Genomic DNA, 25,552 nt, shown 5'->3' with positions numbered 1-25,552 from the left:
ACGCCAAAAGTTGTGAAAGTGGCATTTGACGCCAAGAAAATCAACTCATCCCTAAGTCAAGACCAAGGCGATATCGACCTCTTTGGTCATGAGCTATCTCCAACACTCATGGAAAGACGAGACAGGTTAGTCAAAGAATTGGACTCGCTGGAAGAGATGTTGATGAAAGTAGACACACACCAGCTCTCTCCAACAGATCTTCATGCTGCAGTGTTGACGGTGAGTGTCAGGATTAAGGAGCTGAGAGAACTGGCCGTGCTGAAAAATGAGGGCGTAAAGAAATTCAAAGAACTTGGACAACCAGACTGGCGGGCATCAAAGTACTCTTACTCTTTTGGAAGTCCGATTGGAGGGTTTACAGGCTCCGTCTCCACGACTACCTCAGCGCTAATATCAAGGTAGCTGTCCAGCGTTTGAGCAGATACCTCCATCTGCAATTACAGACATGCAATTGTGGCTATAAGAAACAGTAAAATCTTAGAATATTTCTCTCACGTTATTTTGATGTCTAGGCACACATCGAAATGTATGACCTGTTAATTCTGCCCATTGCTTCTTGTTTCTTTTCATCACCTATCACAAATAAAGACAAAGTCTACATTATTAAAATTACAACACTTTACTATTTACTCAAGAAAGTACACCAAAAGGTTATGAAATCATCGTCTCCAGTGACTTTTCACCAACAGCTGGCGCAATTTGATTATACCATGTACCTTCCGGGAAAGAAAGCAAGTTTTGTTGTATTGTGTACCAAACAAAGCAATTATTTTAAATTTCCGCACTGCAAAACTTTCCCCTTCTCTTTGTAAAATATTTTGAGCCTATCTATGTTTTATGTCTTAAGACGGCTCTGTGTGGTCAGTTAGACGTTAAACAATGTGAAGAAACTCTATTTTATAAGCGAAGTAGAAAAAAAAAAGCGGCGGCGGTGTGCACCCGAAGCAAAACTTCAACGGCGGCAGTGTGCAACCGACTGTGGCGGAAGTGTGCAACCGAAAATTCGTGGTGTGTCCTCACAGATTCATGAAATATGACGCTTCTGTTCCACTTTAAAACTTAATATTTGACCCCGATGTCAAGGAATTGCCATTGATTACAGCACAATAGTGTGTGATCATTATCATGCTCTTAAATGTCCGTCGTGACTGTGGAAAGTCAAAACTTGCACATAATACGCATAAAAAGGTGTAAATAATTGAAGCACAACGTTCACAAGCACATTAAAGCATTGAAACAGATCGATCGTTCGATGCAGCAACATCTTAGGCCAAAGTACAATCGATGTTTCTGTGATGATATGTCATGTGTGAGAAGTTACAGGTGATTTTGTGGAGATACTTACGTCGCGTGTCTTAGTTAAACGGCGGAAGTGCGCAACCAAAACCGGCGGCTGCGTTTTTCTAATGCAACCACGGTATACGGCGTGAAGATAGGAGCAAACAAAAAATTGCTCCTAAAGTGGGCGTGGTCTTAGTCTTTCCAAATATTCCAAGACCGGTTGTGTGAGTTTGTTGTTGTTTAACCTAGATTTATCACAAGGAATCCGAAAAAGATCCGTCTGCCGCGCCGCTTTGAATGGAAACACGAACACTAAAATTCGAAGAAAAACAAGGAAAGAAAGAATGCTTTATGTCCTTCAAGCAAAATATTTCGCCTCTTTAATGACAAGATATGGGTTATATGATTCGAGTTTTACGTACTCACGGCTTTTGACGAGATACACAAGTGTATGTGTGTTTAGGTGGTATCAGCCATTTGCACTTATGGCAGAATGACCAAAATCTTTTACGTGCCATTGTGGTGACACGGGGGTGGAACATGGCTTCCGTCTCTGGGTCTGCACATAAAGTTGACCCGTGTCCGTCCCGACCCGAATTCGAACCTGCGACTAAAATTCGCCTGCCGCCAAACCTTTTTATTGCCGCCGCGCCGCCATCGCGTCGCTATGTGGAAACATAGCTTTACAGCAGTTTAATCTTTAGATTATGTAACAAGTTATTCGGAAGTTTTTGGATGATCCAGTTGTGTGCGGTAAAACAGAAAGAGGTGAGCATTGTATTGTACGAAAGCTTAAATCGGCACAACAAAAACAACACAAAAACAAAAACTCCGACACTTTCTTTTTCTTTATTTGGTGTTTAACGTCGTTTTCAACCACGAAGGTTATATCGCGACCGGGAAAGGGGGGAGATGGGATAGAGCCACTTGTCAATTGTTTCTTGTTCTAAAACTGATTTTTGTTTTGATGTACAATTTTCATTCAATTTTCTTTTCATGTTTGCTTGCTTTTCATTTAAACTGTACCCTCCCCAATCACATAATTCACCTCCCCCACCTTTTAAACGGAGACAGACAGTATTCCTCAGATTTGAGCAGGAAAATTTTTCCACCGTACACTCGCTCATTAAACGTTCAGGCCGCTTTGGGTAAATCAGAATAAATGCTCTACAAGCCGGACAACAACTTTAACTTCTGCACATCTCCTACCCATCCCTCTTCTTTTATTCATCTTCTTTCCCTCCTTCCTTCCTTTACTGTCTTTCTTTATCATCATTATGCAACGTTCATTACGTTATTAATAGATTTGGTTTATTGAGACAAATTTTTCAGCCGTTACCGCCTTATGTTGTACTGTCATGCAGGAACACCACTATAAGCTTCTAGCTTGTTGCTGTTTCTGTGAACTTTGTATACATGTCATGATTGTAACCTTTGTTAAAATAAACTTATGTTTAAACCAATTGTTTCTTGTTCACAAAAGCACTAATCAAAAATTTGCTCCAGGGGCTTGCAACGTAGTACAATATAGGACCTTACTGGGAGAATGCAAGTTTCCAGTACAAAGGACTTCACATTTCTTACATACTGCTTGACTATAATCTTTACAAAAATTGACTATATTCTATACAAGAAACATTTAACAAGGGTAAAAAGAGAAACAGAATCCGTTAGTCGCCTCTTACGACATGCTGGGGAGCATCGGGTAAATTCTTCCCCCTAACCCGCGGGGGGTACTCCGACACTACGATTATGGAAACCAGGGTAGAACCGCAGATGTTCAAGCGAAGTGTTTTAAAGTGCGATTTTAAAGCTTGTTCATATCCACCTTAATCCTACGTAGCTACAAACACAGTGAAATTGTCAAAAGATTACTCCTCTTTCGTTGTCATTATCGCGATGTTAGAAATCATGACCCATTGACCCAGGTCTCGTCATTATAGTAATGACAGCATCGACACCAGCTTGATTACAAACCGGGTCAGCAGCACGACATTTGAAGATAATTTCTTTTGAATTATTCGAGAAAAAAATTCTAGTGTCGAACGATAATAACGAACATGATTGTGATGATGGAGGCGTCGCTCTCTTTGGGACCTAATGTCATTTTTACCCAACCAATCCTTTTGTCGCACACCAAACACCAAGACAAAAGGGGTGTAATATTAAACCGTTGCGACGCATTAAGCGAGGATTATTTAATTTTAATGGGGTCGCAACGGTTCAGAAAAACGTATATTTGTTGTTGTTGTTGATGTGGTGAGTGTGTGTGTGTGTGTGTGTGTGTGTGTGTGTGTGTGTGTGTGTGTGTGTGTGTGTGACAAAATTGGTAGGGCAACGCCTACAATTACAGTGGAACCTCCCGTAACGACCTCTTCCAACAACGACCCCCTCCTTTTGCCGACCGAATTTCTCGGCACGGATGCCTTTCACACTGTAACTAACCTCCCAAGAACGACGCACTCCTTTTTCCGACGACCGACCTACCAACATAGGGTCAATAACGTCTTTGACCTTTTTACCAGTGAGTGTCAAAGTTCGTAATTACCCAGCACACGTGGAACACGCACCCCATTAGTCACGCATCAATAAGAGTCAGGGGTGGTGGTCTGTAGTCAGTAGTGCGTGAAAGTACAGTGGCCTATACCTAAGTATATAGCTGACCCAGTTTACAGACACTGACCTTCTCACCCGTGGCCAATGACCAAGTTTAACCTATAAGGCCGTGTGTGTGTGTGTGTGTGTGTGTGTGTGTGTGTTTGTGTGTGTGTGTGTGTGTGTGTGTGTGTGTGTGTGTGTGTTATTTCTGCCTGTCTGTGCGCTGGTGTATGCACATACATCATGCTAACCCATATGCACATCAAATGGGAACAAAAATGGGATAACGAACACAACAGCTGCCTCCCCTATACCTCCCAATAAAGACCCCTCCTTTGTACGTCCGATTTGTCTGGACATTTGCAAGGTCGTTAGTGGGAGATTTTACTGTATCATCAAACTCGTAACTGTTACTTCAGGCAAGCATGGTTTATTAACGTTCAACTTAGCTACACACCATTCCTGCCTGAAGGATCATGTTCGCCGCCACAGATGTGTCGAGACATTTTACATACAATCAGAGCATCCTTTCACTTTGTCACATAGGCCTACAACAATGAGCAACCTTGCCTACAACAATGAGCAACCTTTACAAACATTGACTATATTCTATAAAAGAAACACTTAACAAGGGTAAAAAGAGAAACAGAATCCGTTAGTCGCCTCTTACGACATGCTGGGGAGCATCGGGTAAATTCTTCCCCCTAACCCGCGGGGGGAATGAGCAACCTTGCCTACAACAATGAGCAACCTTGCCTACAACAATGACTCATGAGCAACCTTGCCTACAACAATGAGCAACCTTGCCAACAACAATGAGCAACCTTGTCTACAACAATGAGCAACCTTGCCTACAACAATGAGCAACCTGGCCTACAACAATGAGCAACCTTGCCTACAACAATGAGCAACCTGTCCTACCACAATGAGCAACCTGTCCTACCACAATGAGCAACCTTGCCTACAACAATGAGCAACCTGGCCTACAACAATGAGCAACCTGGCCTACAACAATGAGCAACCTGGCCTACAACAATGAGCAACCTTGCCTACAACAATGAGCAACCTGGCCTACAACAATGAGCAACCTGTCCTACCACAATGAGCAACCTGTCCTACCACAATGAGCAACCTTGCCTACAACAATGAGCAACCTGGCCTACAACAATGAGCAACCTGGCCTACAACAATGAGCAACCTGGCCTACAACAATGAGCAACCTTGCCTACAACAATGAGCAACCTGGCCTACAACAATGAGCAACCTGGCCTACAACAATGACTCATGAGCAACCTTGCCTACAACAATGAGCAACCTTGCCTACAACAATGACTCATGAGCAACCTTGCCTACAACAATGAGCAACCTGGCCTACAACAATGAGCAACCTTGCCCACAACAATGAGCAACCTTGTCTACAACAATGAGCAACCTGGCCTACAACAATGAGCAACCTGGCCTACAACAATGAGCAACCTTGCCTACAACAATGAGCAACCTTGTCTACAACAATGAGCAACCTTGCCTACAACAATGAGCAACCTGGCCTACAACAATGAGCAACCTTGCCTACAACAATGAGCAACCTTGCCTACAACATTGAGCAACCTGGCCTACAACAATGAGCAACCTTGCCTACAACAATGAGCAACCTTCCCTACAACAATGAGCAACCTGGCCTACAACAATGAGCAACCTTGCCTACAACAATGAGCAACCTGGCCTACAACAATGAGCAACCTGTCCTACCACAATGAGCAACCTGTCCTACCACAATGAGCAACCTTGCCTACAACAATGAGCAACCTGGCCTACAACAATGAGCAACCTGGCCTACAACAATGAGCAACCTGGCCTACAACAATGAGCAACCTGGCCTACAACAATGAGCAACCTTGCCCACAACAATGAGCAACCTTGCCTACAACAATGAGCAACCTGGCCTACAACAATGAGCAACCTGGCCTACAACAATGAGCAACCTGGCCTACAACAATGAGCAACCTGGCCTACAACAATGAGCAACCTGGCCTACAACAATGAGCAACCTGGCCTACAACAATGAGCAACCTGGCCTACAACAATGAGCAACCTGGCCTACAACAATGAGCAACCTGGCCTACAACAATGAGCAACCTGGCCTACAACAATGAGCAACCTTGCCTACAACAATGAGCAACCTGGCCTACAACAATGAGCAACCTTGCCTACAACAATGAGCAACCTTGCCTACAACAATGAGCAACCTTGCCTACAACAATGAGCAACCTGGCCTACAACAATGAGCAACCTTGCCTACAACAATGAGCAACCTGGCCTACAACAATGAGCAACCTTGCCTACAACAATGAGCAACCTTGCCTACAACAATGACTCATGAGCAACCTTGCCTACAACAATGAGCAACCTTGCCTACAACAATGACTCATGAGCAACCTTGCCCACAACAATGAGCAACCTTGCCTACAACAATGACTCATGAGCAACCTTGCCCACAACAATGAGCAACCTTGCCCACAACAATGAGCAACCTTGCCTACAACAATGAGCAACCTTGCCTACAACAATGACTCATGAGCAACCTTGCCAACAACAATGAGCAACCTTGCCTACAACAATGAGCAACCTTGCCTACAACAATGAGCAACCTTGCCCACAACAATGAGCAACCTGGCCTACAACAATGAGCAACCTTGCCTACAACAATGAGCAACCTGGCCTACAACAATGAGCAACCTTGCCTACAACAATGAGCAACCTGGCCTACAACAATGAGCAACCTGTCCTACCACAATGAGCAACCTGTCCTACCACAATGAGCAACCTTGCCTACAACAATGAGCAACCTGGCCTACAACAATGAGCAACCTGGCCTACAACAATGAGCAACCTGGCCTACAACAATGAGCAACCTGGCCTACAACAATGAGCAACCTTGCCTACAACAATGAGCAACCTGGCCTACAACAATGAGCAACCTGGCCTACAACAATGAGCAACCTGGCCTACAACAATGAGCAACCTGGCCTACAACAATGAGCAACCTGGCCTACAACAATGAGCAACCTGGCCTACAACAATGAGCAACCTTGCCTACAACAATGAGCAACCTGGCCTACAACAATGAGCAACCTTGCCTACAACAATGAGCAACCTTGCCTACAACAATGACTCATGAGCAACCTTGCCAACAACAATGAGCAACCTTGCCTACAACAATGAGCAACCTTGTCTACAACAATGAGCAACCTTGCCTACAACAATGAGCAACCTGGCCTACAACAATGAGCAACCTTGCCTACAACAATGAGCAACCTTGCCTACAACATTGAGCAACCTGGCCTACAACAATGAGCAACCTTGCCTACAACAATGAGCAACCTTCCCTACAACAATGAGCAACCTGGCCTACAACAATGAGCAACCTGGCCTACAACAATGAGCAACCTGGCCTACAACAATGAGCAACCTGTCCTACCACAATGAGCAACCTGTCCTACCACAATGAGCAACCTTGCCTACAACAATGAGCAACCTGGCCTACAACAATGAGCAACCTGGCCTACAACAATGAGCAACCTGGCCTACAACAATGAGCAACCTGGCCTACAACAATGAGCAACCTTGCCTACAACAATGAGCAACCTTGCCTACAACAATGAGCAACCTGGCCTACAACAATGAGCAACCTGGCCTACAACAATGAGCAACCTGGCCTACAACAATGAGCAACCTGGCCTACAACAATGAGCAACCTGGCCTACAACAATGAGCAACCTGGCCTACAACAATGAGCAACCTTGCCTACAACAATGAGCAACCTGGCCTACAACAATGAGCAACCTGGCCTACAACAATGAGCAACCTGGCCTACAACAATGAGCAACCTTGCCTACAACAATGAGCAACCTGGCCTACAACAATGAGCAACCTTGCCTACAACAATGAGCAACCTTGCCTACAACAATGAGCAACCTTGCCTACAACAATGAGCAACCTGGCCTACAACAATGAGCAACCTTGCCTACAACAATGAGCAACCTGGCCTACAACAATGAGCAACCTTGCCTACAACAATGAGCAACCTTGCCTACAACAATGACTCATGAGCAACCTTGCCTACAACAATGAGCAACCTTGCCTACAACAATGACTCATGAGCAACCTTGCCCACAACAATGAGCAACCTTGCCTACAACAATGACTCATGAGCAACCTTGCCCACAACAATGAGCAACCTTGCCCATAACAATGAGCAACCTGGCCTACAACAATGAGCAACCTTGCCTACAACAATGACTCATGAGCAACCTTGCCCACAACAATGAGCAACCTTGCCCACAACAATGAGCAACCTGGCCTACAACTTTGAGCAACCTTGCCTACAACAATGAGCAACCTGGCCTACAACAATGAGCAACCTGGCCTACAACAATGAGCAACCTTGCCTACAACAATGAGCAACCTTGCCTACAACAATGAGCAACCTTGCCTACAACAATGAGCAACCTGGCCTACAACAATGAGCAACCTTGCCTACAACAATGAGCAACCTGGCCTACAACAATGAGCAACCTTGCCTACAACAATGAGCAACCTTGCCTACAACTATGACTCATGAGCAACCTTGCCTACAACAATGAGCAACCTGGCCCACAACAATGAGCAACCGTGCCTACAACAATGAGCAACCTGGCCTACAACAATGAGCAACCTTGCCTACAACAATGAGCAACCTTGCCTACAACAATGACTCATGAGCAACCTTGCCTACAACAATGAGCAACCTTGCCTACAACAATGAGCAACCTTGCCTACAACAATGACTCATGAGCAACCTGGCCTACAACAATGAGCAACCTTGCCCACAACAATGAGCAACCTTGCCTACAACAATGAGCAACCTGGCCTACAACAATGAGCAACCTTGCCTACAACAATGACTCATGAGCAACCTTGCCTACAACAATGAGCAACCTGGCCTACAACAATGAGCAACCTTGCCTACAACAATGAGCAACCTGGCCTACAACAATGAGCAACCTTGCCTACAACAATGAGCAACCTTGCCTACAACAATGACTCATGAGCAACCTTGCCTACAACAATGAGCAACCTGGCCTACAACAATGAGCAACCCTGCCCACAACAATGAGCAACCTTGCCCACAACAATGAGCAACCTTGCCTACAACTATGACTCATGAGCAACCTTGCCTACAACAATGAGCAACCTGGCCTACAACAATGAGCAACCTTGCCTACAACAATGAGCAACCTTGCCCACAACAATGAGCAACCTTGCCTACAACAATGAGCAACCCTGCCTACAACAATGAGCAACCTGGCCTACAACAATGAGCAACCTGGCCTACAACAATGAGCAACCTTGCCCACAACAATGAGCAACCTTGCCCACAACAATGAGCAACCTGGCCTACAACAATGAGCAACCTGGCCTACAACAATGAGCAACCTGGCCTACAACAATGAGCAACCTTGCCTACAACAATGAGCAACCTTGCCTACAACAATGAGCAACCTGGCCCACAACAATGAGCAACCGTGCCTACAACAATAAGCAACCTTGCCTACAACAATGAGCAACCTTGCCAACAACAATGAGCAACCTGGCCTACAACAATGAGCAACCTTGCCTACAACAATGAGCAACCTGGCCTACAACAATGAGCAACCTTGCCTACAACAATGAGCAACCTTGCCTACAACAATGAGCAACCTTGCCTACAACAATGAGCAACCTTGCCCACAACAATGAGCAACCTGGCCTACAACAATGACTCATGAGCAACCTTGCCTACAACAATGACTCATGAGCAACCTTGCCTACAACAATGAGCAACCTTGCCCACAACAATGAGCAACCTTGCCTACAACAATGACTCATGAGCAACCTGGCCTACAACAATGAGCAACCTGGCCTACAACAATGAGCAACCTTGCCCACAACAATGAGCAACCTGGCCCACAACAATGAGCAACCTGGCCTACAACAATGAGCAACCTTGCCGGCATTGTGCTGAACTCCAGCCCATTGACATAGGTGTCCCGAAATGTGAGGGTCCTGCACCAAACAGAAAACCGGCACGGTTGGCCTAGTGGTAAGGCGTCCGCCCCGTGATCGGGAGGTCGTGGGTTCGAACCCCGGCCGGGTCATACCTAAGACTTTAAAATTGGTAATCTAGGGGCTGCTCCGCCTGGCGTCTGGCATTATGGGGTTAGTGCTAGGACTGGTTGGTCCGGTGTCAGAATAATGTGACTGGGTGAGACATGAAGCCTGTGCTGCGACTTCTGTCTTGTGTGTGGCGCACGTTATATGTCAAAGCAGCATCGCCCTGATATGGCCCTTCGTGGTCGGCTGGGCGTTAAGCAAACAAACAAACAAACCAAACAGAAAACGCAAGTCTTCTCTCGAATTCAATGAACACACAAAACGCCATAAAAAGTAGTTCCATCTCCGAACGTGCCTTGCTTAAAGGGTATGTCTAACAAAAAAAATAGTCTCAAATCGCCCCAAGAGCTATACAGTTCAGCTTGGGGGTAGTTATTTTGTGACCGTGACACAAGGAATACCTTGAAATAAATGTTTGAGCGCAGAGTTATTCAAGTTAAAAACGGCTATATTTTGAGTAGGAATCCCAGACTGTAATTCTCATTGTGACGCCGCGATATCATACAAACACCCTTTCGTTTAAACACTCACCGCTTGAGAACATCCTAGGTGCCCTACGTAAAGAGCGAGCAATTTTCAAAGAATTAATTTTGCGGATTGTCTGATCAGACAATCGGACGGTGCGTTTTGGCGCTAGACTTAACTTTTAAAATCTAAATAATGAATTGACAGCTTGTTACACAAACATTCTATTAAATCATAAAATAATTCGTTTTTCATTAAGACAAGATCAGTACAATTTGAAGTTTTGAAAGTTTGAAAAAAGAAAAGCCCGGAAGCAGGGTCACGCAAGGTCGTGGTTCTCGTAGCAGACGACGGTTATGCCTATCGCCAGTTCCTCTGAACAGTTTGTTTGTTTGTTTGTTTAACGCCCAGCCGACCACGAAGGGCCATATCAGGGCGGTGCTGCTTTGACATATAACGTGCGCCACACACAAGACAGAAGTCGCAGCACAGGCTTCATGTCTTACCCAGTCACATTATTCTGACACCGGACCAACCAGTCCTAGCACTAACCCCATAATGCCAGACGCCAGGCGGAGCAGCCACTAGATTGCCAATTTTAAAGTCTTATGTATGACCCGGCCGGGGTTCGAACCCACGACCTCCCGATCACAGGGCGGACGCCTTACCACTAGGCCAACCGTGCCGGTCCTCTGAACAGTCAAAAGCCATCGCTAGAGTTCGTGTGAATCGCAGCCATTTGTTGCGTTTAGATTCAGAGGTACATAATAACGTGCTATTGCAGATAAGCTTACAGCGAGTCGCATTGAAATCACAAACTGACGACTACATTGTGAAAAAAAGTAAACTGGATCACACGGGTTTACGATGGCCCAGGGGTAAGATAAACCACGCAAAAATATATTCTTTGAAAATTGCTCGCTCTTTACGGAGGGCACCTAGGTTGTTCTCAAGCAGTGAGTGTTTAAATGAAAGGGTGTTTGTACTGTGTGTGTAAAAGCCTGACAGTACGTATCTGTGATGGTTTACGGGAGGCTTACTGTGCCTTTAATGAGTTGTAAACACTCCCCCGCGAGAAAGGCGACCCCATGGGAGCCCATAACATCGACGAAACAATATAAACATTGTGTCCAATCAAACTTTTATTTAAGTTGCACAGAAAAAGACAATTTTCAAGACTGTGTCGAACTTGATTTGATTTGATTGTTGTTGCTTTTTGGGTCCAGCGGACCATATAGGCCACAAGTTTAACATTACACATATTTAGATTAAACCAATTTCAATAAACAAAATCAGGAACGTCACCCGAAGGGAACACAAAAGCTAAATCGAAACCCAACGTGACAAGGATTTTTTAAATTCAAATCTTAAAATAAAGGCCAGACTCCCTTATGTGTCAAACTTACCAAATATTTAACTCACACAGAGCTAGGAACAGGTAAAGACACTTTTGAAATTACCCAATTTTTCAACTTGCACAGGAGAAAGAAAACATAACTTTGTGTCCAACTTTCAAATTATTTATTTAACTCGCACAAAAGAAAAAAATAATAATGATTTTGTTCAACTTACCTAATTCAGAAAAGAATGTGCACACTTATTTCACAGACACAGAAGATCAAGTGAACAGCGAATACATTCTCATGATGTTGCCGTTGTTTTACTCCCCAAGAATATTGCAACAGTAACTGTGGCAGCCGGAATGTAGTTCACAACCGTACTCTGAACAATGGTTGTTTGTATCACTGTTGTACAGCTGACGTAACTAATTCATAGCCTGGAGACTAGTCAGACTCATTAGAGTGCACGCAAGTCTTTGTTTTTACATTTAGGCAAGTTTTGTTTACTCACTCTGTTTGTTCACATTCTGTTGTAGTCATCCTTTCACTGACACTTCGATTCTCTCTCTCTCTCTCTCTCTCTCTCTCTCTCTCTCTCTCTCTCTCTCTCTCTCTCTCTCTCTCTCTCTCTCTCTCTCTCTCTCTCTCTCTCTCTCTCTCTCTCTCTCTCTCTCTCTCTCTCTCTCTCTCCTCAGTCTCTCTCCTCTCTCTCTCTGTCTCTCTCTCTCTGTCTCTCAGTCTCTCTCTCTCTCTCTCTCTCTCTTTCTCTCTCTCTCTCTCTCTCTCTCTCTCCTCAGTCTCTCTCTCTCCCCTACTACTACTACTACTACTACTACTACTACTAGAAGTGTCATTTATCCTTGGCCTCGCGCCCCCTAATTGGCGTAGAGGCGCGTCCCCCGGGTGGTGGATGGGGGAGCCTTCTCTACTAACTTCTGAGAGAAGGTCGCATCACTCTCGATGCCGTGAACCTAATTAGGATCTTTTTCTTGTTTCTTCTCTATTTCTGCCTCCCCAAAGTCCTTTTACTTTCCTTTTCTCACCCATAAAATTCTTCACTTATTACCCTTGTTAAGTGGTTCTTGTATAGAATATAGTCAATGTTTGTAAAGATTTTAGTCAAGCAGTATGTAAGAAATGTTTAGTCCTTTGTACTGGAAACTTGCATTCTCCCAGTAAGGCCATATATTGTACTACGTTGCAAGCCCCTGGAGCAATTTTTTGATGAGTGCTTTTGTGAACAAGAAACACTTAACAAGTGGCTCTATCCCATCTCCCCCCTTTCCCCTATCCCATCTCCCCCCTTTCCCTCGTCGCGATATAACCTTCGTGGTTGAAAACGACGTTAAACACCAAATAAAAAAAGAAAGATTTATCCTTGGTCATTAGAATGCACAGAAGTGTTCAGTGTTCTATTCATGCTGTCTGTGAACATTCTGTTAAGGCCACGCTTTCCCTGTTAGTAGTTAGTACTCTCTCTCTCTCTCTCTCTCTCTCTCTCTCTCTCTCTCTCTCTCTCTCTCTCTCTCTCTCTCTCTCTCTCTCTCTCTCTCTCTCTCTCCCTCCCTCTCCCTCTCTACATTAATTTATTACTAGGCTGGAGGCTAGTCGGCGTCAATACAGTGCACAGCATTCTTTGTTTTCCATTCTGCTTATAAACAGTGTTTCGTTCATGCTGTCACTGACAATTCAACGGCCAGGAGCTGTCTCTGTCATAAGTAATTCATAGCCTGAGAGAAAGTCCGTGTCATTTAAGTGCACAGACGACTTTGTTTTCTATTCAGTCTTTCTGTTCTGCTCACACGAAAACCGAAGATTAAGAAGTACACATACGCTTATAGTCCCAATGTCTTCTCAATAGCGCTCATTTGTTCTGAAGAAGCTGTCTTCCATTTATTTTGTTTTCACTCGTCGTCACCTCCGTCGTTGTCGTTGTTACCGTTGCTGTTGTCAGTTGCTATACATGTGCACTTGGCTAGAGATGTATTCCTTTGTCGGCGCGTTCCTAGATGTAGCCAAGATAATGAGACATTTCTTTCTTTCTTTATTTGGTGTTTAACGTCGTTTTCAACCACAAAGGTTATATCGCGACGGGGAAAGGGGGGAGATGGGATAGAGCCACTTGTTAATTGTTTCTTGTTCACAAAAGCACTAATCAAAAAATTGCTCCAGGGGCTTGCAACGTAGTACAATATAATATTACCTTACTGGGAGAATGCAAGTTTCCAGTACAAAGGACTTAACATTTCTTACATACTGCTTGACTAAAATCTTTACAAACATTGACTATATTCTATACAAGAAACACTTAACAAGGGTAAAAGGAGAAACAGAATCCGTTAGTCGCCTCTTACGACATGCTGGGGAGCATCGGGTAAATTCTTCCCCCTAACCCGCGGGGCGTAATGAGACATTAAGCACAGTCAATGGCCTATATGTTGTGAGAGACAGCTTCATCCTGTGTTACACGAGAATGAAAGAAAACCCAATTACGGAACTCATGAAAAACACAACACTCAAATGTTTAGAAGCGGCCTAATTGAAAGGCATCACTCACACTCACTGGTTAGGTTTGAAGTTTCACAATGTCCGTGTTGAATACGGCTTTAAAACATGACATCAGCTGCTGCAGCTCACTGTTTCCCCTGTATATTGTCTTACATAGTGTGATGAATGGATGGGTGCGCAGCAAGTTTGCCTGTTTGTTATGTTATGTTTTGTCTGACAACATCGTTACCGACATAATACGATGAACTTGCAAACACTTGGGCGTGCACATGCATTGTGTATATTGTCGCGCGCGCATGCGCTCATTCACACACACACACACACACACACACACACACACACACACACACACACACACACACACACACACACACACACAAAACAAGAACACACAATCAGACAACCGCTGGGTGTTCTGCGGAATCAGAGCGTATTCTTTCTTTATTTCTTTATTTGGTGTTTAACGTCGTTTTCAACCACGAAGGTTATATCGCGACGGGGAAAGGGGGGAGATGGGATAAAGCCACTTGTCAATTGTTTCTTGTTCACAAAAGCACTAATCAAAAATTTGCTCCAGGGGCTTGCAACGTAGTACAATGTGACCTTACTGGGAGAATGCAAGTTTCCAGTACAAAGGACTTAACATTTCTTACATACTGCTTGACTAAAATCTTTACAAAAATTGACTATATTCTATACAAGAAACACTTAACAAGGGTAAAAAGAGAAACAGAATCCGTTAGTCGCCTCTTACGACATGCTGGGGAGCATCGGGTAAATTCTTCCCCCTAACCCGCGGGGGGTATCAGAGCGTATTACTTAAAGTGATAATGTCTAACAAGAAAACTGTCTCTCATCGCCCCAAGAGTTACACAGTTCAGGTCGGGGGTTGTAATGTTGTGACCACACACCAGGAACACCTTAAAATAAACGTTTGCGCGCTGAATAACTCAAATTGAAAACAGCTGTGTTTTGAGTGGGCATTGCAGACTGTAATTCTCATTGTGACACCTTTTTGCGGTTGTCATAAGTTTTCGTCCTACCTTTCGCCCCAGAGTATTCAATGCGCTATTCCCAGTGATACAGATTTGAAAGTGAGCCGAGAGCAATTGAAAATTACAAATTAAAAAACAAAATAATGGACGCAAGAGAAAAGAGGCCAGGCCCATGACAAAAGGTGAAGTTGTTCGTCCCATCATCAGCAAGGAATTAGCATCTCGAGAACAGGTTGACCTCGTGGACATGCAGTCGTAAGACATACATTAATTTTGTTTCATGAAATGGTTTATAACAAAACACCCCATTATCTCAATTTAAGACTCCCCCCTTTGGTATCCGAGTCAAATCCATATCACAGACGATGACCTCTAAATCGCAAGATACCACACTTTGAAACCGAATTGTACCGATTACCCTTTATTCCATGTGCAACAGATATTTGGAGCACACCACCAGAATATGTCCAACAAAGTGATTCACCGAGTTATTTGAAACGTTTTTTGCCAGGGAGGATGTTGTTCCACCAGTACATATCCATGGAGGGACCCGAGACCTAGGAGTTTTACATTGTAATTTGAGATTGTCGATAAGTGATTTGAAGCAACATTTAGTTAATCGACATTTAATTTAAGTAATGATAGTGTATGCGAATGCAGCACTGGTGCATAAACAGTTGACCATTATTTGTTTAAATGCCCAACTTATTTGCAAGAACGCCAGGATACTATATATACCCTTCAGAGTAGTTTTATTAATATTGTTACATTAGAAGGGAATATGAATGCAAGTCAGAAAATATTAATATAATTATATTTAAAACCGTTCAGGAATTTACTAGACGTACTGGCCGGTTTGGAGAGAACACAGAATCTCTCTCTCTCTCTCTCTCTCTCTCTCTCTCTCTCTCTCTCTCTCTCTCTCTCTCTCTCTCTCTCTCTCTCTCTCTCTCTCTCTCTCTCTCTCTCTCTCTCTCTCTCTCTCTCTCTCTCTCTCTCTCTCTCTCTCTCTCTCTCTCTCTCTCTCTCTCTCTCTCTCTCTCTGTGTTAACTTTTAAGGAAACCAGAATCATTAAATGGTTCACAATCAATCCACAAAGCATTTGTTTTCTTTGAAATGCGTTTTAGTACATTTGCAAATTTTCCACCGCTTGAAATCAGGAAATTTGCCAATTTCCAAGAATTTTTAGGACATTTTTAAAATCCCCGAGTGAAACAGGAAATTTACAAATTACTGAAATGTTCAGGGATTTTGTTAATGTTCTGGCTTTGATAATTTACGGTAACATATTATACATTATTAAACAGCTGTTGGTGCTCATCTACGCGGTTCTGTCATCACTACGCATGAACAGTGTAAATACTGCATGTAAGTGGCGAATTGGAAGGGGGGGGCGGGCGGAATCAATGAAAAGAACTGACACACACACACACACACATTTCTGTTTTCCATGCATCATTGATTTGACCCACTTATTGTGATGTAGATGTTTATCCTTGCCTCCCCTTTCCGCTCCACCTCACTCGGTCTATTTTCGACAAAGCTGTTAGCATCAGTTTTTGTAAGCAGCTTTTACGTTTGTTGTTCATCTCCCCTCCATAACCTGATTGGAATAAAAGGCTCTACTTTGTTATACACTCTGCATAGTATCACATGCATGGATGTCACTACTAGCGGTCCTTCGTACTGGAACTGAACTGACCCGTTTGTATCGACAAAAAATAACCAAGTCGTCTGAAGCAACATCAAAGCATATTGCCGACCCGTTGGCCTGAAACTAAAAGATCAACACTGAAAACCCGGGATCAGTCATAACCAAGACTAGTAAGACTTGGAAAGCCAAAACCTGAAGACCAATACAGGTCGCACTGGTCTGCGCGAAGCATACGAACATAGGCCCGATGATCTTGAATTTTGAGCACATTTTCAGTTGTATAATATTGTATTTGATCGTCTCTTCAGCAGATATTGATATCCGAGGCCGAGAGAACATGTTTAGACTAAACATAAAATATCTATAGGGCCTATATTTTTAGAATGATAAAATAATAAAAAAACACAATGATTTTTAAATCTATTATTAACATTTTAGTAAGAATGTTGTTCAGACTTGTATGGACTAATTGATTAGTTTTAAAGCTTCCAAGCTGAAATGGAATTCCACAGTCAATACAAAGTCAAAGGTTTTTTTTACCAAAAATTCAATTAATTTGATTTTGTTTAAAACGAGATCGTCACTGTGCCACGTGCACCTCATTTTGTTTAAAGCCGGATATGATGGCATTAAAGACATTAATCCGCAAAACGGGCAAAAGTCTGGGGATATCACTCCGAAAAACTTCACATAATTAATTTTCTGGGAATTGCACCTGACACTCACACACACACCCCACCACCACCACCACCACCATCCTCGTCTCGATTCGTATTCTGAATACATACAAACTTAACCAAATGTAGACATGTATATATAACCAACTGATTTGTTTTATTCTTCATAATTATAAAGATGTTTTTGGTCTGCAATATAGAACAATGTATCGATTGGAGATTGGATTTCCCTTCTTTGAGTCATGTGACGTCAGAGGCCGACAAAACTTTATAATTTGGCTTTTCAGGTTGACCGAAACTTCAAAGGAACTCAAAAAATAAAAAACGTCATGTGTTTGATTGCATGTGTGTGTGCTGTTCAATGTCAAAACAACAACAAAGTGAGTACATGACGTGTGTTTTGTAGTTCCTTTGAAGTTTCGGTCAACCTGAAACGCCCAAATATGAAGCTTATGTGTTTGATTGCATGTGGATTGCATGCATGTGTTTGTGTGCTCGTTCAATCGTCAAAACAACAACAAAGTCATAGTACCTGAAAGGAATTCGATCGATACATAAATGTTATTTGCGTGTTTGACCAAAATATGACATTTTACACAGATCTCGACAGTCATTGTTCACCTCGACCGCTAGCGCGGTCTCGGAGAACAATGACTGTCTCGATCTGTGTAAAATGTCATATTTTGGTCAAACACGCAAATAACGTATAATGTTTTTAAGGTTGCAATTAATTGAAATAAAGGTTTGTTTGTTTGTTTGTTTGCTTAACGCCCAGCCGACCACGAAGGCCATATCAGGGCGGTGCTGCTTTGACATATAACGTGCGCCACACACAAGACAGAAGTCGCAGCACAGGCTTCATGTCTCACCCAGTCACATTATTCTGACACCGGACCAACCAGTCCTAGCACTATCCCCATAATGCCAGACGCCAGGCGGAGCAGCCACTAGATTGCCAATTTTAAAGTCTTAGGTATGACCCGACCGGGGTTCGAACCCATGTCCTCCCGCTCACTGGGCGGACGCCTTACCACTAGGCCACCGTGTTGCGTAATAGAAAAGACAGAGGAGGGAGAAACCATGGACACTGCTCAGAACTGCTTTGTGTGTGTGAACCAACACAGGGATCGAGCACCAAAGACTTGCGAAAAAATTGTCAAATGATGCTACCTACAAAACTTCAAAGTATACTTTGCCACAGTTCCCGCTTGTTGTGATAACCAACACCGGTTACCTACCAGCTGCAGCCTTCATCATGGAGTCAGAAACTACTACTGCCCTTCATGAAGCACTCGCGATCATCAAGGAGTGGAACCCTGAATGGCATCTTGACTTCTTGACTGTTGTGCTTGTCCCGTGTTTCCTTCACTTCATAATGTTGCGTCAAAGTGAATATTTGTTTTCCAGAATAGATGGTTGGTTATTGTGTTTTAACGCCCCTTCAACCGATATGGCTGTGAGGGACCAATGCACGTTTGTTTCCTTTCTCCGTTTACACGGTAACTATACCAGGTCTCCGTGTTTTAAATTATTCTCTCTCTCTCTCTCTCTCTCTCTCTCTCTCTCTCTCTCTCTCTCTCTCTCTCTCTCTCTCTCTCTCCCTCCCTCCCTCCCTCCCTCCCTCCCTCCCTCTCCCTCTCTCTCCCTTCCTCCCTCCCTCCCTCCCTCCCTCCCTCTCTCTCTCTCTCTCTCTCTCTCCCTCCCTCCCTCCCTCCCTCCCTCCCTCCCTCCCTCTCTCTCTCTCTCTCTCTCTCTCTCTCTCTCTCTCTCTCTCTCCCTCCCTCCCTCCCTCCCTCCCTCCCCTCCCTCCCTCTCTCTCTCTCTCTCTCTCTCTCTCTCTCTCTCTCTCTCTCTCTCTCTCTCTCTCTCTCTCTCTCTGTTTTGTTTTGCTGTTGTTGTTGGTGTGTGTGTCAGTGTGTGTGTGTGTGTGTGCCCGTGTGTGTGTGTGTGTGTGAGAGAGAGAGAGAGAGAGAGAGAGAGAGAGAGAGAGAGAGACATTATGATGATGATGATGATTTCGTGTTTTTTGTATTTGTGTTATTGCAAGCGTTGGCCATAACATGCGTACGCATTATATACATTTTCTGTGATAGTGAGCAAAATGTCTACAGCAGCTGAAAATCAAAACTTGACTAAATGTAAAAAGAAGGTTCTTTATATGTATAGAGGAGTAATGATAATGACTACCACAGAGAAAAAATGTCAACTGCTGTTACCTTCGGTACTTTGCTAGTGGGAGTGGAGGGAGCATGCTATTTGCGCAGTGTGTGGTGGTAAGACGTCGGCCTCCTAATCGGGTGGAGATTTTTCCGATCTCCCAGGTCAACTTATGTGCAGACCTGCTAATGACTTAACCCCCTTCGTGTGTACACGCAAGCACAAGACCAAGTGCGCACGGAAAAGATCCTGTTATCCATCAGAGTTCGGTGGGTTATGGAAACACGAAAATACCCAGCATGCCTACTCAACGAAAGCGGAGGGAAGCTGACTATGTTCTCAGAGTATAGTGCGGGGAACCCAAATGGGCAAAACGAGCTCACACGTAACCAGACAATTCTGGAACGCCGAAGAAGAAGAAGAAGAAGAAGAAGAAGAAGAAGAAGAAGAAAACGTGTGTGCGATAATTTTTCTCACGTCGTTTTTATATGTAGGGTGATCGAGTTGACACGTCGTTTTTATATGTAGGGTGATCGAGTTGACAGACACATATTATTAGTTGAAGGGAAAACTGCGGGTGTGATTGCAGACGTTGAAGAAAGTTGAAGACACCCCGGCAACCAGCCCCTGAATCAGTGTTCAGGGTGTGCTGATTAAGGGGAATAACGATTTCAACATAAAAGAGATCACGCAAGCAGTTGCCTCCCTTCCCGCTTGTAAATCACTCCATTACATTTGCGTTAGATGTTGTTGTTGTTGTTGTTGTTGTTGTTGTTGTTGTTGACGACTATATACACATATTCATACACGGGAGGAGGAGGGAGGGGTAGGTTAAGGGTTGGGGGTGGTGGGGGAGGGGGGGGGTTAGGATGGGTCTCCTTAATTTCGGGGATAATAGGTTTTCCAACATTAGCTGGCCGGATTTCAGTTAACGTACTTTTTTGTTCATTTTGTTTTGTTTCGTCTTGCACTTGTGTATGATTACTCATGCCATTAAGCTACAGCTAATGACGATAACTCCGAATTGGTCTCACAGGCAGAGTGGCGCAGTGGAAGTGTGCTGGGCCCTTAACCCAGAGGTTCGTGCGATCGAAACCACGCTCTGCTAACACTTTTTTTTCTGCCTGATTCGTATATCGAGTTAAGCAGTCCCTTGTTTCGCAATATGTTTGAAGAACCCATCTTCTAGCACCCAATCCCACCCCCCCCCCCCTCTCACAATGACAATCTACACACACAAACACAAACACACAACAACAGCATAGGCTCGCCTTTCTTTTAGCTAGAGGGTGTGTATGCTTTTTCCAAAGGAGAAAGAGAGAGGGCCAGAGAGAGAGAGAGACAGAGAGTATCCATCTTTTTTCCCCTTTTTTTTCATAGTTAAAACATTCCTTAACTTTTCTTAACAGGAAGATGTTACTCCTGAACAATATGCCTAAATAGCACATGGTTATAAACACTTTGGAGATGGCAGCATGTTAGTATAAAATGCTAATCATTTTTACCTGCTGTTCTGATGACTAGAACTCAATGTGACTCTCACAAGCAGAGTGGCGCAGTGGAAGCGTGCTGGGCCCATAACCCAGAGGTCCGTGGATCGAAACCACGCTCTGCTACACTTAATTTTATTTCATTTTATTTTATTTCATTTTAGACAAGAGACTGCTCACGTCGTTATGAGGATAAATCCCTCCCCTTTTTAAAAGCGAATGATGTTTCTTTTTATATCGCTTTTTAATTCTGAATATTTTGAGGTCAGATGAGTGATTAGCTGCATGAGGTCACGTTAAAAGGTCAGAGCCACCCTTGGGCCAATCCCGTTCCCATTACGGCTATTCTGCATAGAGTCGCGGGGTCGGTTCAAATTTTATTTTGGTCGAAATAAACCAGTAATAAAACCGTTATTTCCATTTTCAATAATCTGATTGTTAGCAAATTACAACAGACATGTCTCGTAAATGATATCAACATTCGCCTTTCGGCTCATATTGATCTTCATTTCCTCGACATGTCTGTTATAATTAGCTAACTGGCTGTCAGCAAATTAGTAATAAATATAACTCATATTACCAAAGCAACCACAGCGACAACAAGTTCAACAGCAGCAATAAGAACAACAACCACTTCCACGATGATTCATTGAAATAATGTCGAAAATGATCAAGCTTTACATTTGTTATTATTTGTTGATAATTAACAACGTGTGTCAAAGGGCAGGGCAGGTTTAAACCTATGACCAACTGCCCCCTGGTTGTTGTGACAACTTGCCCCACTATACACCTACCTTCTTTGACGTCTATCTCACCCCTCCTGCCAAGAAAACAGTAATAAGAAACTAATCACATGTACACACAGTCATACACCACCACCAACAACAACACAAAACTCCCTGACAGTGTTTTGGATTTTGTAAATGGGAGAGAGAGAGAGAGAGAGAGAGAGAGAGAGAGAGAGAGAGACACACACACACACAGACACAGACAGAGAGAGAGAGAGACAGAGAGAGAGAGAGACAGAGAGAGAGGGGCGGACAGAAAGAGGGAGAGAGAATTATATAGAGAGAGACCTTTGCGACATATTCCTACTGTTACAAGTGTTTAGGAGGTAAGCGTAAAATGTCAGGAGTCAAATTTCTGTGTCAACTAATCATAAATTGTGGTATATGTGAACGGTTAGACTCGGCCTACAAAGTTAACGATACCGTTAACCCTCTTGTGAGTTAATTTTGCAGACTGACAAATTTGGTTAGAATTCATTTTGCAGACTGACGCATTTGGTTAAGTTAATTTTGCAGACTGACACATTTGGTTGATTAATTTTGGAGACTGACACATTTGGTTGAGTTAATTTTGCAGACTGACACATTTGGTTAGAATTCATTTTGCAGACTGACACATTTGGTTGAGTTAATTTTGCAGACTGACACATTTGGTTGAGTTAATTTTGCAGACTGACACATTTGGTTGAGTTAATTTTGCAGACTGACACATTTGGTTGAGTTAATTTTGCAGACTGACACATTTGGTTGTGTGAATGCCCCTGCTAAGGAGCCTTCTGTGTATTTAGATTCTTTTTGTTTTGCTTGTGTTTTTTAGTCTTGCTTCTAGCTTGACTCGCATGCGACTTTCCGTGGTGGTGGCTTTCCCTTTTTGTTCTTTCACTTTTATTATCTTATTTCACTTTTGTCCCTATTTGTTCCCATTTTGCAGCCACCTCTGTAGGTTCGCGTGCGGGTCTAGCTCGCTCTTTATCCTCTAGTTTTCTTTTTTAAGTATGAGCGTCCTGGTACGAACTTTGTTTTGTTTTAATGACGTTAAATATTGTAACGAACTAATTTATAAACAAGGTAGTGTGGCCGGCGTTTTTCTGATATTAATTTCATGTGCCTGTATGGCTCACGCTGGACAGCCTATGGAGTTTTCCCCGGAGAGCACGGGACGCATGTTTTGCAACAGTAATATTGTAGTAACGCGCAGTAATTTTTAGTTCACCTCTGTGGTGGATAGCCTGTATTCGTCGTCACTTACTGGGAAGCCGTTCACGGAACAAGATGTTTTAGGATAGATAGATTTTTTTGCTCTGTTCCGGGGCCCAGTGTTTTCTGCCAGCCTCCAGTTTTGTTTTAAGTTATTTTGCAGTTCAGGTTCAGTTGCTCGCCTTGAGTCTGTTTTAGATTATTGATGCTGTCAAAGGCGAGTATCCATTTCTGACTATGTTTCTTTTATTTACCGAATTCGTGTAATTTTCGTTTTGAATCTTTGTTTGTTATGACTTTCTGTCCGTTTCTTTGTCTTCTGTCCGTTTCTGTGTCTTCTGTCCGTTTCTTTGTCTTCTGTCCGTTTCTGTGTCTTCTGTCCGTTTCTGTGTCTTCTGTCCGTTTCTGTGTCTTCTGTCCGTTTCTTTGTCTTCTGTCCGTTTCTGTGTCTTCTGTCCGTTTCTTTGTCTTCTGTCCGTTTCTGTGTCTTCTGTCCGTTTCTGTGTCTTCTGTCCGTTTCTGTGTCTTCTGTCCGTTTCTTTGTCTTCTGTCCGTTTCTGTGTCTTCTTTCCGTCTCTGTGTCTTCTGTCCGTTTCTTTGTCTTCTTTCCGTCTCTGTGTCTTCTGTCCGTTTCTTTGTCTTCTTTCCGTTTCTGTGTCCTACGTTTATTCTATGTAGGGTTTTTCTAACATATTTTTGTCTTGGTGATTTTTTATTGATTTGCCGCCATCTTGTTTCGGCCGCCATTTTGTCGTCCATCTTTGATGTTTATGTTTTTAGGACACCTTTGATGTTTATGTTTTTAGGACACCTTTGATGTTTAGTTTGATGTTTCGAATTCTAAGTTTAGTTTTTTCTTTCTATCAGTTTCCACTCGCTCCGCGCTTCTCGCTCACCGCTCCGCGCTTCTCGCACCACGCTCCGCGCTTCTCGCTCCATGCTCCACGCTTCACACTCTACTGTTCTGCACTCTCACTCAAACTAGTCCTTTCTACTTCACATTTTAGCTTTAATTCACTTTCTAAACTTAGATTAGTTTTTCCGCCACGCTCCGATATAGGTTACTTAGCCTCTCCATAGATTTATGTTTAGCCTTTTATATATTGATATTATGAGCTGATTCCGAATTACCATGACATCGACAAGTATTCAATAAACTTTAATTAATTTTCCAATTCTAGTGTTCGTTTTGTTTTGTGAGCGCGTCGGTTCTTTATAGCACCAAAATTACATCCTCCAGAATTTATATAAGCCATCACAGAATCTTACAGCTACTCAAGGGCAAGCACAGTGGAAACTTTGATATTTTTTGGAACATTTTGGATTGTTTTCGACAAAGAACTTTATGAACTTTTGTAGGCCTGTGATTAGGGCCACTGACTTTTGAACTTCTTATCCTTACGAATCTTGTGAAGAGATCATGAACCTTTTGTCTTAAAGGAACTGTGTTTCGCATCTAGCGAACGATATTTTAATTTATTTGTCGGGCCCAGAGCAGAGCAACTTAGGCATTATTTTAGGTTTGTTGACCATAGCATTGCACACTTCGTACTTCGTATTTTCTTCCCCTCTAGTGAGTGACCCGAGGTGTGCCGTTTTGAATTTTGTTTCTTTATATTTCGCAAGTCTTTGTTAACCTCTACGTTTTCACTTGACTTAAAGTATGGATGAGAAATTACCTTCTCATGAGAGTGCCGAGCTATCCCCTTACACTTTGAAGTTAGAAAGGGATGAACATTTTGCTTCGGACACTGATAGTCGTAAGAATGAAGGCGACCATGATGGCGCTCAGGGCGAGCCTCTAGTTGAACCCTCTCAGACCCAAGACACTTTGAATTCAGATAACTTTCCCTCTCAAGCTGAACATTCTCCTACACAGGAAGGTTTAGGAACTGAGCCCTCCCAACAGGCTGCAAGTGCAGAGCATCTCGCTCAACGAAGTAGAGAAGAAAGAGGCCCCGCCATTGTTAGGGCTAGACTTAATGCTGAGGTTAGGGAACTGTCAGACAAGTACTGGGCCATGAGCCGAGCTCATAAGATTATGATCAGCGAGTTGTGCACAGCCTTTAGGGAAACACCAGGCCAAAGGAGAGTCCTTAAAGCTCAAAAAATAACCCTCTGTGAGCGCCTAAACGAGCTGAATGTAGCGAACTCGAGGCTTTGTCAAGTGGCTGAAAGTGATGTAGCTATAGAAGAGGATTTGAGCGAT

At 43.4% G+C, this 25,552-nt stretch overlaps 1 non-coding gene across 1 annotated transcript; it reads left to right on the top strand.

Moving 5' to 3' along the window:
* Positions 1 to 21,412: 21,412 nt before the first annotated feature.
* On the top strand, positions 21,413 to 21,484 carry Trnam-cau (transfer RNA methionine (anticodon CAU)). The gene has a single exon. It is a non-coding gene; the product is annotated as a tRNA-Met (tRNA).
* The last annotated feature ends 4,068 nt before the right edge of the window (positions 21,485 to 25,552 follow it).

The sequence above is a fragment of the Littorina saxatilis genome, linkage group LG12, assembly GCF_037325665.1.
Source record: "Littorina saxatilis isolate snail1 linkage group LG12, US_GU_Lsax_2.0, whole genome shotgun sequence".
Classification (NCBI taxonomy): domain Eukaryota; kingdom Metazoa; phylum Mollusca; class Gastropoda; order Littorinimorpha; family Littorinidae; genus Littorina; species Littorina saxatilis.
The sequence above is the reverse complement of the archived record's forward strand: the minus strand, read 5'-3'. Positions and strand labels throughout refer to the sequence as shown.